This window comes from Mytilus edulis, chromosome 14, assembly GCF_963676685.1.
Source record: "Mytilus edulis chromosome 14, xbMytEdul2.2, whole genome shotgun sequence".
In the NCBI taxonomy this organism is placed as follows: Eukaryota; Metazoa; Mollusca; class Bivalvia; order Mytilida; family Mytilidae; genus Mytilus; species Mytilus edulis.
In genome coordinates this window covers 63,224,374-63,241,723 of record NC_092357.1, presented here as the reverse complement: position 1 = coordinate 63,241,723, position 17,350 = coordinate 63,224,374, and the positions used below count along the sequence as shown (strand labels likewise).

The following is a 17,350-nucleotide window of genomic DNA, read 5'->3' as shown; positions in this document are numbered from 1 at the left end:
AGAAATAAGAAGATGTGGTATGATTGTCAATGAGACAACTCTCCCAAAGAGACCAAATGACAGAAATTAACAACTATAGGTCACCATACGGCCTTCAACAATGAGCAAATCCCATATCACATAGCTACAAAAGCCCCAAAATGACTAATGTAAAACGAGAAAACTAATGGCATAATTTATGTACAAAATAATGAACGAAAAACAAATATGTTACACGGCAACAAACGACAACCACTGACTTACAGGCTCCTGGCTTGGGACATCACCACAACAAAGACACTTAGTACAGATCTGAGAGTACTCACAGTACTGACTGCAAGTTCAAAGCCAATAAAAAATAAGTAAAAAAAATATGCATCTTAGACTATTAAAAGACTTCATATTATATTATATGATACTTCAATTGTACCTACTATGAGCAAAATAAAATATGTAAATATTATTATTTGTTCTTATTTTGTTCATATTTTATAAGTTACATCGATTAGTAACCTTTGATTAACTGCAACACGCTATAAAAACAAATTAATCATTTTAAAAACAGTTCCCAATTGTCCCACATTTAAACTTCCCAATTGTCCCACAAACATATTCCCGATTGTCCCACAAAATTTCATTCCCTTTTTACCTGTAATTTCAAAAAATGGGACAATCGGGAAGACACCAATATAACGGAGTGCTACAATATAAAATAAAGAGAATGGAGATGAATGAGGAGCTAACATATATTGTTTTGTAGTCGACTAATTTTCTCACACATTTCACTTATAAATACATGTATGTAGATTTAGTCTAAACTGAGTTTTACTTAGGTATTGGCTTGTTTTTGTTCTTTGTTCTATAAGAGACTTGAGGTACAGGGATGGCTGAGATCTCGTAAATATGTTAAAATCCGCTTTACATTTGCGCATGTGTCAAGCCAGGAGCCTCTGGTCTTTGTTAGTCTGGTGTTATCTTTTTAAATTTCGGTTCATTTATGGGCGTTTTTCAATAAAAGCGTAACTTTCAGACCTAAAAAAATGGAAAATCAACTTGTCTAAAATTTAATTTCAAGAGTTATTTTGAATACCTCTATTATAGACCTGTTTGTAAACAAAAATTGCAATCTTAAATATTCTTTAAAATGATATTATTTTCATAATTTGTGTACTGTTTCGTTGGGGACTTTTGTCCCCTACGAAACTTCTTCTAAAAGCACATATTTTTTGCAATCTTAAATGTTTCCTATAGACATTCCAGTTTGTTTACTTTAAATACTAGAAAAATCTCATTTTTTTTCTGAATTGGAAACCCATTTTTATCGATAAAGATTAGACAGTACTTCACATATGAAGGTACAACTCATGTTACGTAGTGGACATTGTGATGCGTTTCGTAGTGGACAAAAAGTTTCGTAGTTGACATCAACCCTATTATATGTTAATAAAAACATAATAAAAATTACATGAAACTAACCCTTGTTATTTGTTTTGCACGAATATAATTGAAAAAAGATTAAAAAAAAGACTGCATGGTAGTGTCCCTAGACCGCCTGTTCAACATTCATACTCTAAAATATCGTAAAAAAATGAAGAAATAAATGTTATTTTTACTTTACATAAGTTTTTTAATAATTCAAAAGTATGTTCAGAGTCAACATATTTTAATAAACAGCTTTCAATATAAGACTTTTAATTTCAGAAGGTATGTCCCTCACAAAATGTCCACTACGAAACGAAGTCATTAAAATTTGCCAATAAACAGTTTTATAAAATCAATGTAGTTTTTGTTTGCAAGAGATATAAACATTAGGGTCTTACAAAAGAAGTAATGCTTTTATAACGGCAATTAAATTGTTAATAAGAAAAATTGAGCACATCAAATGGACCAGAGTGATACCGCATTTTTGTTAATGTCCACTACGAAACGGGTCAAATCTCCTTCAGACATGACATTTTGGTTGTTTTGGACCATTCAGGAGTCAATATCTTATCAATCCCTCTAAAAATAAACTGTTTCTTTGCTTAAAAATGTTAAATCTCATTCAATATACTGACTGCACAAAAAATTACTAACAAAGATCAAACACATTTTTTTTAAAGTGGCTGGGACAAGAAAATACGTTTTTATTGAAAAACGCCCATATATGTTTCGTTTAGTGTAACGTCCATTTCTACTGAATATACTAGTAACACATTTTTGTTTGGCGGCCATACGAAGCACGCCTGCCGCTGCAAGTTTTCTCGCTGTGTGGCCTTGGGCTGTTGTCTGCTCTTTTGTCGGGTTGTATTGTCTCTTTGAATCATTCCCCATTTCCATTTTCATTAATGTATCACTAATTAATTATGTTGAATAAAGGTCATCCCTATCATTTATAAGTAACCTACGTCTAGTAGGTTTGAGATATAAAATGTCCCAGACATCCTTCCTGCTGGTGTATAGTGTCGTTGGTTGCTGTCTGTTTGAAATCAGTCAATTCATAATCTTTAATGTTGTTATAATTGCCACACAAAACAGTGTCACTAGTTACCTGTTTAACAAAGTCTACATCTTCCAGTTGACAATACCATTGCTTTTCAGATATGACAGCCTATATAAATAAGAATCAATGCTATTCCACAAATTAAAATCCTGGCTATATGATGTACAAAATCTATACATTTTTCAGTTCCATTTGATAAGCATAATTATCAAGGGACATAACTCAGTTCTCTTGACGTAAGCTGCATGTCAGTCCACTTCCTAGTCACTCTCACTTAAAAATATCTAGATGTAATACGTTGACAAATTACTTTAATTAAAATGTCTTGAGACGCAGTTTATTGCAAAACTTGAATATGCTTTTGGTTATATAAAACAAGTGTGGACACAGATCAGTGTGGATAGTATGTTTGTATGTTTTTTTCAGTGTTTTCTGACAAAAGAAGTATAAAATTAGGCATCAAGTTTCCTCAATTGAATTTTTCATGAAAATTATGTTTTATATCGGAGCCGATAATTTCATACTATTCGCGGCATGTTTTTTCTCATTACTGAAGGCCGTCGGGTTGCGTGTGTGTTTTGATACTCTATATATATTGACACTCTAACATGCCTTCTTGTTGCTGATATTTCAAGGGTTTTATCTGTTTTTATTTTCCTTTTCGCGGACTTTATGCTATGAAATATTCAAGAATATGATTGCATTTTCAATTAAGTGTGAATGTTTAAGTTAAAAAAAAAAATTGTTTCCGTATTTTTATGAAATCCCCGTTCATGGTGGTCTATGGGGTTTCGCAAATATTAAAGAATAAATACTAGTAGATGATACTGGGGCGCACAAATATAGCGAATAGAAAACAATGGGGAGATCAAATATAAAGAACAAAATATAACGTGGTGCTACAATTTATATAAAACATAGAGAACAGAGAAGAATGAGGTGCTACCATAAAAAGTATAGAGATTTGAATAATGGACCAAAAACTAAAACAAGAATAAATATAACATGAACTATTTAAGGATGCATTAAGGATGTACAACTGAAGACACCCAGACCCTCGTTTCTCGTCGCCTGTTGCAATATTGAAATAACATATATAAACATTGTTTATTAAAGGTTCTGATTCCAATCATTGATCACAGTACTAAGTATACATGTACATGTATAAGTGTATGTCCCAAAAGTAATGTGTAAATTTCAATTCTATTTTTGTGTCGTGAATGCAGAATTTCTTTCTCAATCATATCAAATATTTTCGACACAACTGAACTGCAAATACCTTGGCAATTTGCTGTTTTGCAATGATGTTGCATCCAATAGACAGTACAACAAAGATAACATGTTTTGTATCTCTAAGTAAGAAACAATATAATATCAGCCGTACGGTTGCGTGTTTCGATACTCTAACATGTCGTCCTGTTGCTGATATTTGTGAGGTTTTATCTAAAAAAAAATTTCGCATGATGTAAACAGTGAACTATCTAAATACAATTGCATATTTAATTCAGTTTAAATTTTAAAGTAAAAAAAATCTTTCCGTAATATTTTCCTCCTATAGTATCATTCGTTAAAAAAATCGTTTAAATGACGAAATTGTTTCGCAGAAGATATATAATGGTTTTACTGAGTAAAGCCGATGCCTAACAAGATGCTTTTCAGCAAGATAAGTTAGCTAGAAAGTAAACTTCTGTGTAATTTTTTATTAGTTCTTCCTTCGAAAATGTCTTCTCCAAAGCCTGCTTAAGTAAAACATATTGATAAATATATCATGTATATTGCATGCAACTGAAGAGATATGTCACTAAAGAGATATCCATTTTGTATTTGGAGGGCGTTAAGTATCCTATGGAAGATTTTAAAGATCGCTATAGTTTTATTAACAATAAGTAACCTACTTCTAGTAGGTTTGAGTTGTAAACTGTCCCAGGCATGCTTCCTGCCGGTTTCTTGTTTCGTTGGTTGCTGTCTCTTAGAAAGTTGTAAATTCATAATCTTTAATGTTGTTATAATTGTCACATAAAACAGCTGCACTAGTTACCTGTTTAACAAATCATACATGTTCCAACTGACAATAAAATTGTTTTCAAATATAACAGCCTATTCAAACAAGAATCAAGGCTATTTTACAAATTAAAATCATACAGGATGTACAAAACTAACACAATATTCAGTGTCTCAAAGATCAATTTAACACCGCAATAAGATCCTTGAATAATGTTTCTGTCGACACTATATACTTAAATTTATAATATACTAAATAATCATTAAAGGGACATTACTCATTTCAACTTGAAAACACCTCAGCCAATTTATATCCACGCTTAAATTCTCCCTCGCCCTGCTCGTCCGAATTTAAAGTATTTAATCTCTAAATTCAATAGACTATAAACAAGAAAAACACAGATATAGGATTAGTTGCTTGCAGTAACATATTATTTTCTATTGCGATACAATATTTTATTTTACTTTATTGTACAAATAAATGCATGACATATACCATTGTTCCTCATTCGCATCATTTGTTTTCCTCGTTTAATACCTCCAATGCCTGTACAATAAACAAAGCAGCAACTGTAAATATACCAACGCAACTGCGAGCACCTTCGATACTAAGACATTTGAAAGCCAAACTTTATATAGTACCATTAAACCCCACCCGTAGAAACCGCCAACACTTTCCTCGTGCCTTATGCACCTAGCATCAAACTTAATAAATAGTACATACTGTTGCAGACCCAGTCTCAGAGCTAGTTCTCATCTAATTACTACAAATAGCAAACGGGAAACCCTAATTTCAAACGAAATAAAATATATTTAGAATTGAGATGCTGACGAACATAATGCCAATTGACATTAAACTTAAATAAAAGGCATTAGATTGGGTCGGCTGACTACTCCGGTCAGCTGCTTTTGTGTAGATCTTACTTTAGAACGCTAACAGTGTTAACTTTGTAATCGTAAGGCCAACTAAAATTAATTAGTAGATTTTCATCCAAATTTTTGAAAATAATGGGGCGGGTGGGAGGATTTTATTTTTTATATTTTATTTCATATGAAACCCTTTTGTGACGAGTTCTTCATATATGCAAGTGTAATAATAAGCTTATATCATGTACATGTATACACAAATATGAGGAATCTTACATAATATTTCAAATCCTTAAATAAATATATCTAATTACGGCTTTAAAAACTTAACAACAACAAGAATGTGTCCAAAGTACACGGATGCCCCACTTGCAATATCATTTTCCATGTTCAATGGACCGCGAAATTGGATAAAAAATATAATTAGGCATTAAAATTAGAAAGATAATATCATAGGGAACATGTGTACTAAGTTTCAAGTTGATTGGACTTCAACTTCATCAAAAACTACCTTGACCAAAAACTTTAACCTGAAACATGCACTTTCATTTTCTATGTTCAGTGGACCATGAAATTGGGGTCAAAAGTTTAATTTGGCTTTAAAATTAGAAAGATCATATCATAAGGAACATGTGTACCAAGTTTCAAGTTGATTGGACTTCAACTTCATCAAAAACTACCTTGACCAAAAACTTTAACCTGAAACATGCACTTTCATTTTCTATGTTCAGTGGACCGTGAAATTGGGGTCAAAAGTTTAATTTGGCTTTAAAATTAGAAAGATCATATCATAAGGAATATGCGTACTAAGTTTCAAGTTGATTGGACTTCAACTTCATCAAAAACTACCTTGACCAAAAACTTTAACCTGAAACATGCACTTTCATTTTCTATGTTCAGTGGACCGTGAAATTGGGGTCAAAAGTTTAATTTGGCTTTAAAATTAGAAAGATCATATCATAAGGAACATGTGTACTTAGTTTCAAGTTGATTGGATTTCAACTTCATCCAAAACAACCTTGACCAAAAACTTTAACCTGAAGCGGGACAGACAGACGAACGAACAGACGAACGGACAGACGGACGAACGGACGCACAGACCAGAAAACATAATGCCCCCCTACTATCGTAGGTGGGGCATAAAAACCTGTGAGAAATACTCTCTTCAGTTAGACTACATGTACCTACACAAAATGTATTTTGGTTTCTAAACAATGGTTTGTATTACCATAAAATGAAGCAAATGCATTGGTATGCAACACAATTATTATGAGTACATAATAAAATGAAAACTCAGAGAGTGTTGAAAATAATAGGGTTGGTACTTTATATGCAAGATGAAAATATAATTATCATGTAAAACATGAACTTAATAATAAACAAGAATGTGTCCAAAGTACACGGATGCCCCACTCACACTATCCTTTTCCATGGACCGTGAAATTGGGTAATAATCTAATTTGGTATTAAAATTAGAAAGATTATACTATAGGGAACATATGTACTAAGTTTCAAGTTGATTGGACTTCAATTTTATCAAAAACTACCTTGACCAAAAACTTTAACCTGAAACATGCACTTTCATTTTTTATGTTCAGTGGACCGTGAAATTGGGGTCAAAAGTTTAATTTGGCTTTAAAATTAGAAAGATCATATCATAAGGAACATGTGTACCAAGTTTCAAGTTGATTGGACTTCAGCTTCACCAAAAACTACTTGACCAAAAACTTTAACCTGAAACTCCCACTTTCATTTTCTATGTTCAGTTGACCGTGAAATTGGGGTCAAAAGTCTAATTTGACTTTAAAATTAGAAAGATCATATCATAAGCAACAAGTCTACTAAGTTTCAAGTTGATTGGACTTCAGCTTCGTCAAAAACTACCTTGACCAAAAACTTTAACCTGAACGGACGGACGCACAGACGGACGGACGGAGCCACAGACCAGAAAACATAATGCCCCTCTACTATCGTAGGTGGGGCATAAAAAAAGTTGTTGTTTAATGAGTCTTTTTGGGTGTATTGGGACATTTGCTGTTTGTCAACATAAAAAGACAGCCATGGGTAAAATCAAAGGGCTTGCATAAATAAAATGCGTGTGTTAGTCGACTTTTTAAATTCAATAAACGGTCATAAATCTGACAAGTTCGTGCTTGTGTTTCAATATCTATAATTCAGTCATGTTTTCTGTATCAATGGTTTCCACGAATCTTGTGCTTTGGGTATCATTTACAGTTTAAATTTCCGGAGACAAAGTCATTGCATAAATAAAAAAGTCCGCAGTTTTCTAATCACAGAAATTTGTGACATACCGCGATTTGCAGTCTTGGAAACAGCATTTTTCTCGTTCATGTCATTCTCGTTATCAATTTTTACTCTCGGAAGATGATGTTGTCATCATAGAGCAGCGGAAAGGTCGACTTAATCATTTTGGTTAGATTTACTCGAGGTACAAAACCGAAATTTGAAACAAGAAGCATTGAATGAAACGAAATTTTAACGGTTACCGGTAACGGGAATGAACAAAATCCGGAAATCGTAAATTTTATAAAAGAAAAAAATTCGGGGCGGGGCGATTTCAGAGGGGCGGGCGGGGATGAAAATCTATCAATTAATTTTAATTGGCCTAAATGAGTGTAAATAACTGCGCTGAAGTACGTCTATTATTCATTTTTCATTATTCAAAATTTATTAATGAAATAGTTCACTATTCAATGTTAAGTAATGAATATTGAATAATGAAATAGTTTCAGTATTCAAGTTGAAATGTGAATACTAAAATAATAATATATTTTTACTATAACACTAGTACATTGTTCTTCATTCTTACAATTTACAATCAATGGACAGGAATGGGTCAAAAAGGAGATAGTAACTGTACATAAGATTATTGTATTGTTTTCATTAAAAAGTTTTCTGCTTTATTCGTCTTATTACACAAAGTTATTAACCATTGCTCTAAACAGAATGTTATACCCACTCTTCGGATTTATATATATTTCTCAATTCGATCGATTTATTTTTGCTCAACATCAAAACATAAATGCGTGTTGAGTCTTTTTATTGCATGTGTTATACACAATGTACAAGTGTTGTAAGTCTTTAGACCGACACGAAGTCTTCTTTTTAACACTAGTAGTATTTTTCATAAACTTACATTTTTCTACTTAAAGGTGACGTCTGAAAATTTTCCTAACCCCAATAAACCTTTATGCTAGTCTCCAAATTTTGACTCTAATGTATTTTCAAGTGAACAGTTATTTAAGGAAGTTGACTTTTCATTTTTTGGATTTTTTTTTAGATTTTCGGAATCCTCTGGTTTTTTCCATTTGAATGCCTTGAAAAAATTTGCCCGGTGACCCCCATTTTTCTTTTTGTAAATCTATTACATGTATCATGAAAAGCCATCTGTAAAAGTCTTATGAAATTTTAATTATTTTTTTTATCGTTTTTGAGAACTTAAACTTGTCATTGATAAAGCTATGAAAAGTCAAGAGAGAATATTTTCCCGTCAGAATTTCAATGGCTAATATCTCGAAAACAAGCACGGTGACCTATATATTTTTTTGGTTCTTTCGATTCCTTTATTGATCCCCTATCAATATAAACTAATGTTTTGAAAAGGTAATTACTTTGAAATTGAGAAGCAAACTCCCTTAATAGTGTCTTTGTGTTAATAAGTATACCAAGTAGTACATGAGGGTCAACAGAGCAAAACTTTGATGCATACTCCGTGGTAATCGACTCCGATGCCTTTGCCATACACACAAGCAAATTTCACTCACATTAATTTCATGTGAAATTAAAGTCCTACGAATATCACGTGATTGTCAAGCGAATTTATTATCAAACGAGCTTAGTTTAACTTGATTCTCAAGTGAGACTCGAACAAATTTCACGTAAAAATCACATTCATTTTTTTCACGTCTAGAATAATCTTGGCAACTTTAACAATTGAATGTAAAACTGATCTACCTGTGAATATTATTCATTCACTATAGACCATTTATTTCGGTAAGGTCTTTATATCATTTTCAGTTTTAGATTTGACTTTATTCAGGAAGGCATCTCTAGGTGTAAAACTACCAAATCATGGTACGTCACATCCGGTTGTATACGAAAGTAGGTCGAAAAAAATATTCCCTTGAATTTGACAGTTGTAGGTAATTTATCCTACATTTTATTGCAGTAAAACCATTTCTGTGTCATAAACATATGTCTTGGGTATTTCAAAACACCATTATTTTTTATTTGGGATTTCTATAGAAAATTTTGTAATTTTGAGGTTACATGGTGACTAAACCTTGTACACAGATAAAATAAGGGGAGAAATTTGATTGGTTAACTTCCAATGATGGTTATTTTCTTATATGCAATGAATGTTATGTGAATTTTTTTCTATAGAACTGGACAGGAGAAAACTTTACTCATGCCAAGTATTTTTTTATTTGAAACAAAGATAAATTCTGTACATTTTTTTGAAAAGTGCAAATTTAACAAAGACTAATAGGGGAAAATCAATGGTGGTATTACACCTCCATTTTCCAATTCAAATTGGATCTGCTTACCCAACCGGAGCACATGGGATCACCCCCAGGTTTTGTTAAGGTCGTGCTGTTAAGTCTTCGATGTTGTGTCTGCTGTACTATTGTTTGTCTGTTTGACTTTTTAGCCATGGCGTTGTCAGTTTATTCTCAATCTATGAGTTTTACTTTCCCTTTGGTATCATTCGTCTCTCTTTTCCAAAATAGCACTTGAATGGAAAATGTTGTCTTTGCCTCCGTTTGAGCATGTTGTACAGCCAGTCAAATTTAAATATAAATCTGTTCTTTCTTTAATAATTGTCATTCTCATATGCTTACATATCTATATAAACACAATAGATAAGAGAGATCTGAAGTTTAATCAGATTACATGAAGAAATGTTATTCTATATATTTCATATTTTAATAATCTGGTATAATTCAATCAAATACTTGTGCGGGTGCGTCGGTGTTGCAGCCTGTAGCTTATTGTCATATTTGGCATGGCCATAGATGGCGTTCTCAGTTTGAATCAAAATTTTGGAATTCCCGTATTGGGCACTTGTAACTTGCAACAAAGCAGGTGTTACACAAATTAGTTTTACTATTTAAAAAGAAAAGATGCCAAACAAATGGAATGCAAGGGGATCACCATCAAGGGCCATTGAAAAGAAGAAAAGAACGATTGGCAGGACAGGAGGACAGTGGGTTCAGAACGAAGAAATCCCTCAAAAGGAGGACGGAAATGGCCGGAAAAGAACGATCAAGAAAACACAAGAGGTGGGACACGTGGTGGCAGAAGAAACCGGAGGAAACTGCTGATATATCATCAGGAAATGAGTCGGTTATATTACATGAGAACATAGGGGCAAGTGAGGTGTCTTTATACACAAACTTGAAAGCAGGTTTTCTTAAATAATAATAGGAGGTGTTGATTTTTTCCTACACACAACAAAATCAACTTTTCTAATGCTTCAATAATAAAAATTTTGTGGAGGTGAGAACCCAAGTCAGATTTGGTAGCTGACTTTGGCTCTCGTGTGGCGGTCCAGGGAGACTGGTAGTGATTGGGGTATTATTTTAAATCGGCCCTAGTCCTGGGCCTGACAAATTCTACAATTTGCAGGTTTGGAAAATGTGGTTAGTGGTAACGGTGGGGTCTACATATGGGTAACTCTGGGACCTCCTTCACCTCATCTTATACAAGGGAGGCCTACACCTGCCAACAGGTGAGGCACTAATAACTGGAGCATTGGTAAACGAGTGTTTTCCCCGGTCACTCCCCATGGTAGGTGGCGGTGTAACCGTGCTTAACTACAGTTTTTTTTTTTTACACTATTTCTACATTGGTCAGCTGATAGCCATTGTGTATAGGTAATTGGTAGTCACCCTGGTGCCTCAACAAAATATTATATAATACTATGTAGCCAAAGTTATGCCACAAAGAAAAAATGTATATTCTAGTAATGAAAAGTTGGTGTAATAAAATGTATGTTTAATTCAAAGGATTGTTTTTGTATAAGTTGTAAAAGTTATAGATGAAAAACAAAGGATGGAACCTCTACACAAATGAGTATTACATGTCATGTCATGTATAACAGAAAGTCTGTAGTATTTTAATGTTGGTATTTGTTATTTACAATTAAGGGGGCTTACGGGTTTAAATTTTCGCGTCCACTGCGCAACAAGTTGCGCATAGTTACGGTATCCAAGACGGAAACCGTCCAGTTGTCACAACAATTCATGCATTATTATTTAGCGTATTAAATACAGTTTTGAACCAATAAACAATTGTTTATTAATACAATAGCTTACATAACGTTTATTTAGATTTACTTTTATCTCCTGAGTCATTTTGTTATTAATTTTGCACTTCGGGTTTCATAAATATGTAAACAAGGAAGTCAAAAACGAAAGTTGTTGATGTAGTTTGTACTATTGAGGCGGTTATTGTAGACTAAGAAATGATAAACGAAAACGACGGAATCCGATGTACATTTCGGTGTTTTTATATGTCTTTTTTATGCTGTTTAACCCACGAAATGAACCAGCCAAAGTCCTGTGCACCTGAAAGAACTCGAGAAAAATGGCAAGTAAAATTAAAAACCAATTGTTTGAACAATTGAAGGTCTTTCCACAAGTAAAGACCTATTTTATTATCAAAATATTAAAAATCAATCTAAAATGTCAGTTCCTATGACTTTATAATGTATAAATATGAATTTAAAGCAAAGGTCAAAATCTAGAATGTCCTATTAACCTTTGACCTTGACCTCAATTTCAAGGTCACCAATCAAGGACCTCAAATAAAAAGACCCTAGGTCTGTAATATGTATGGTTAATGAGTTATATCACTTTAGGCATGATTTTAAATATAAGATGGGCGAAAACTCTCATTTATTGTTTACGCACCCTTCCAACCAAAATTTATAAGTTACAACATGTCGCAACTCACAATTTAGTAAAAATAATTCCTCAATATCTTTCACGGTTGTTGAAAATAAGAGAAAATAAGCCAAAATCAAAATTTAGAATATGACCTTGACCTTTGACCTTGACCTTATTTTCATTTTTTTGCACCAAGGAACTTAAATCCAAAGACCCTAGGCCTATATCACTGATGGTTTACCAGTTAGAAACGCATATCACTTATATCAAATGCATAAGGGGAAATAACTCTCATATGGAGTCTCCGGATAGCTTCGGTCCAAATGAATACCCTAATCCTGAAGAAGTAACGAGTTATTTGGTAAAATAAATTTGTCGTAATCTTTTACGGTTGCGAAAGAGTAGTGGCCACAAGAAAAACAGTGTTTGGGAAGATAACTCATACAAGGTAAAGTATTTTGTTACGCGGTTGTAAATTTTTAAAGCGTATAAACTATACGACATCATATTCCAAATATCTAAGCGACACCTTTTGAAACATCAATACTACGCAAGAAAAGGATTTAGGCGGAAGAAAAAAAAATAATAATCAGAACAAAACCTATAGGTCTTTCCACGGAAAGGTGGAAAGACCTAATTAAAAACCAATTGTTCAGAGAACAATTGAAGGTCTTTCCACCAGTTAATATCTATTTTGATATGAAAATATTAAAATAAGTCCAAAATGTCAGTTCCTATGGCTTTATGGTGTTTAAATATGAATTTAAAGCACGGGTCAAAATCTAGAACTTCCTATTAACCTTTGACCTTGACCTCAATTTTAAGGTCACAAACTAAGGACATCGAATCAAATAACCATAGGTCTTAAATTTGTATGGTTAATGAGTAATATCACTTTACGCATAATTCTAAATATAAGAGGGCGAAAACTCCCATTTATTGTCTACGCACCCTTTCAACCAAAATTTATAAGTTACTACATGTCCCAACTAACAATTTTGTAAGAATAATTTGTCGATATCTTATAAGATTAATAAAAATGAGTGAAAATGAGCCAAAATCTAAATTTCAAATATGACCTTGACCTTTGACCTTGACCTAATTTTCATTTTTTTGGACCAAGGACCTCAAATCTAAAGACCCGTGGTCTCTATCACTTATGGTTTAACATTAAGAAATGCATATCACTTAATTCAAATGAAAAAGGGGAATAACTCTCATATGGAGTCTCCCTAAAGCTTTGGTCCAAATGAATATCCTAATCCTTAAGATGTAACGAGCAATTTGGAAAAGTACATTTGGCGTAATCTTTTACGGTTGGGAAGGAGAAGTGGCCACAAGAAAAACAGTGTTTGGGGAGATAACTCTTACAACTTTAAGTATTTTGTTACGCAGTTGTAAATTTTTAAAGCGTATAAACTATACGACATCATATACCAAATATCTAAGCGACATCTTTTAAAACATCAATACTACGCAAAAAAAAAAATTAGGCGGAAGAAAAAAAAAAAAAATAATAATAATAATCAGAACAAATTCAATAGGTCTTTCCACGGAAAGGTGGAAAGACCTAATAAATCGAAACAACCGTTAACTATATTATAACCAGATTATCGGCTGCTGTAGAAGTATGTCTGTAGTAGGAAATGAGCGAGGGGAGTTTGCAAAGAATATACAAATACAGAAAACTAAAAGTAGAAAACTTGGTTTACAACCGACAAAATTGTGCAACACAAACTGTTGAAGATGAAGATGATATACATTTTGTCCCTGATATTTCTATCGACCATAATTATGTAAAAAAACTATTTAAGCAATGGAAAAAATAGTAACATTAAAAAATCTTATATTAGGTTTCATGAGAAATTCTTAAAAAAAATAGCTTTGCATTCATTTCCCTATCATTTCTATAGTAATCTTGAATGAAAACCAATAAACTTGAACCCTTTAAAAAAAAAAAATAGACGGTCAACCCATTTTTTTATTTTTTATTTTACTAAACATATGATAAAGTTCATTTACTAAAAAAAATAGCTATTTTCTATATTAGATATTTATACCACCCAGCCAACTTAACCAGAGACAAAGAAAATACGTCAACAACTCTTGATCGTTGTTCTTCGTCTAATTGTTATTCGTTCAGTATTGATATAGGGTCTTCTATGAGTAATGCAATTAAATGTATTTTGTTCTAAATTGGCGAATTATTTTTTTTTAAACTCTGTTTTGAGGAACGTTACTCCCAAAATTGGAAAAAGTCGGAAATACAACTCATAGCATTACTTCGAACAGCAACCTGGTTTTAATTTCAAAAACGTGATTGTTCCACTCTTACATTCTACTTATAGATACACAAACGTGCAGAATTTTGACATACTTGCGTTTTTGTGTTATGATCAGGCTTTTAAAACGTGGGTATATAATAATCTGTTTGCAATTAGACACAGCATATTAAGTATTTATAAGAACACCTATCTGGAACTCTGATAATGTGAATTTTAGCTAACATTTTTCAAGTTTTTTTTCTTATTTCCGCTATCGTGTATTGATTTAATTTTGAATGCAACACGTCTTCTGATTGCCTAAAAGTGCTTTGTCTAGTAGGCATGGACATAATTTTTTGTCATGTGACCGTGACGCTATTATTCAGTGTGCTCCCCATTTTTCATGTTATTTCCTCATAGACATAAAAAAAATATTACAGTCATTTCTTTGATTTTCAATAAGAATAGGAATCTGAAGACAGTCTGAGAGAAACAGTCGGTTTGACATTTGCCTTGTATTTTTCTCTTTCAATTGTCCTATTCGATAAAAACCATCTATGCCAACAAAAATGACTAAATTGGTAATCTGAACAACAAATTAAAACAACACCTCATAAATTTCATGCATCTGAAACGCTTTTTTTATTTACTTTCATCAATAAATACTTATATAACAAATAAATATGTATTGTTCTAAAATTTATTAAAATATTTGATACTGTATGTAAGAAAACAACTGAAAGTCAGTTCTAGCATTTTCAGACAGATTTTATTATCAAAAACTTTCATATCTCTGTTTAATCTTTGCTAGCATACATCAGTAACTTGTGATCATTTATTTAGAATTTTGATAACTGGTATCTTGTAATAAACTGTAATTCTGTCTTTGTTTTCAGTCATTTTGTGCCACAACTGTTTCAATAACTTTCTCTCACAATTAGCATTGCCACCGAATTTCCAATATATTAGTGCATTATACAGGACAATGGTGTTACAGTACAACATAAGAACAAATTATGAAAATCAGTTGAAAAGATTTTAACTTATCAGACTGATACAAATCAGAAAAACATAAAAAAAAAACGCTGAAAGAACGTGGAAAGGTATTTATTCATCCCTAAAACAACATAACATGGATATAGTGTAGAGACGTCATTAACAGTTGAAGAAAAACATGAACGTGTGCAATGCCTGATTTGCTGAACATGTATTGTCTACTAGCTCATAGACACAATGTTGTCATATGACCGTGACGAGGAATATTCCCTCACAATAAGCATTGCCACCAAATGATGTTATATTAGTACATTATAAACAAAATAATTCAGTTCTGGAGGAAGAAGTATATAAAAACGGCTCTCAAAATAACTAATGCGAACTATTAAAATCTGATTTAAGTTTTTTTTACAAAACAGGAACATTTTTTTTTTAGTTAGTACAAGGCTCAAACGGGTAACAACTTTTCATTAATTAAATTATTTTGTCAGTTTTCCTTTTTCCCATTTGTTTAATTTTAATGAGGTAAATCCAAACTTCAACTAGAAAAACAAATCCTTTGAAATATGCACAGTGACAATAACAAAATAGAAAAAGCTTATTTAAACTTAGTACTAAACACATTTTGTTCATGTACACTGGTAGGGAAATGAATTATCTCTTAACATATTTAAAAAAAAAAGATTTACCATTCTGACATTCTCCAACCTCTTCATTGGAAAGTTATGTAAGACATGTGTGTTAGATTTTCAAATTAAAATGCCGTTATAGAATTATAAACCATCATGCATGATAATATCGACTTTTGCTAAATATTCTATAAATCTTGTTGATATTTATATCAGTAAAGAAAAAAACTTCTTTCATAATTCTACAACAATTTGACTTAAGTAGAAGCATTCGTAACAACTCGACAGATTCCAGACAATCACCCGAGCATAGCCGATTTTGAATAGAAGATGGCTTCTGGTCAAAGATTGTTCCTGTTAACTATTGTTGCCCTGAAGACTTTAGGTAAGACTTATATAATTTCATTTATTGTATTGCACGAAGAATAAATGTTACATATAAATATAAGAAGCTGTAGTATGAGTGCTTTTGATATTCTGATCTAATATGATAAATTTAATTTATTCATTGTTTTTTGGGCCAGTACCTGCATTTACATATCCACACTCTTCAGTTGTTTCTGTTATATGATGGCAAAATGTACAGTAGGTAATTTTATTCGAACTAAAAATTATTCTTCACAAATTCTTTACTTTAAAGCTATCGTTTTGTTAATTTTTTATTATTATTTTCTAGCCAAATTGATTTTAATTCAGGTGTTTGGTATCGTCAAAAAATTTGCAATATGTGTTTATTAATGAAATACACCAAGCACAAAGTGAAAACAAATTGCATTTTTATCTTATTGGTTGTAAGCCGCTTATTTAGTTTTGTCTTCGTATGATATTAACGTGTTAGAAGACGTTTAGTATTAAGTGAACATGTTCGTCCGTTTGTTTGTTTGTCATGTTATTTCATGTTTTTCTTCGACTCAATAATATTATAAATAACAGAAGGGGAGGATTTCCAAATGTAACGCAGCGTTGATGATTCCAAACAAAACTCGAAACGGTGATATTTTTATAATCAAATCCGTAATTTGCTTAATTAACTATAGCCTTTCTTAACCTGAATTGCATAGCAAATTGATTTAGTAATTAAATTGAATAGAGAGGTCCCCTGGCCATATCTGTATGGTTTGAGTAGACTTGTGACCTATAATTGTTAATGTCTGTGTCATTTTGGTCTCTTGTGGAGAGTTGTCTCATTGGCAATCATACCACATCTTCTTTTTTATATTA

The 17,350-nt window shown here is 32.2% G+C and overlaps 2 protein-coding genes across 5 annotated transcripts in view; one reads left to right on the top strand and one right to left on the bottom strand.

Annotated features, from left to right (window-relative positions):
* The window catches only part of LOC139503830 (uncharacterized), a 304,074-nt gene extending 295,821 nt beyond the window's left edge, over window positions 1–8,253 (top strand). For both annotated transcript variants that reach the window (XM_071293768.1, XM_071293765.1), the window contains one exon: window positions 8,139–8,253. The gene's annotated coding sequence lies outside the window, so the exon portion shown is untranslated. The remainder of the gene's footprint in view (window positions 1–8,138) is intronic.
* The window catches only part of LOC139503831 (tubulin delta chain-like), an 89,196-nt gene that overhangs the window by 31,943 nt on the left and 39,903 nt on the right, over window positions 1–17,350 (bottom strand). The window lies entirely within an intron of this gene.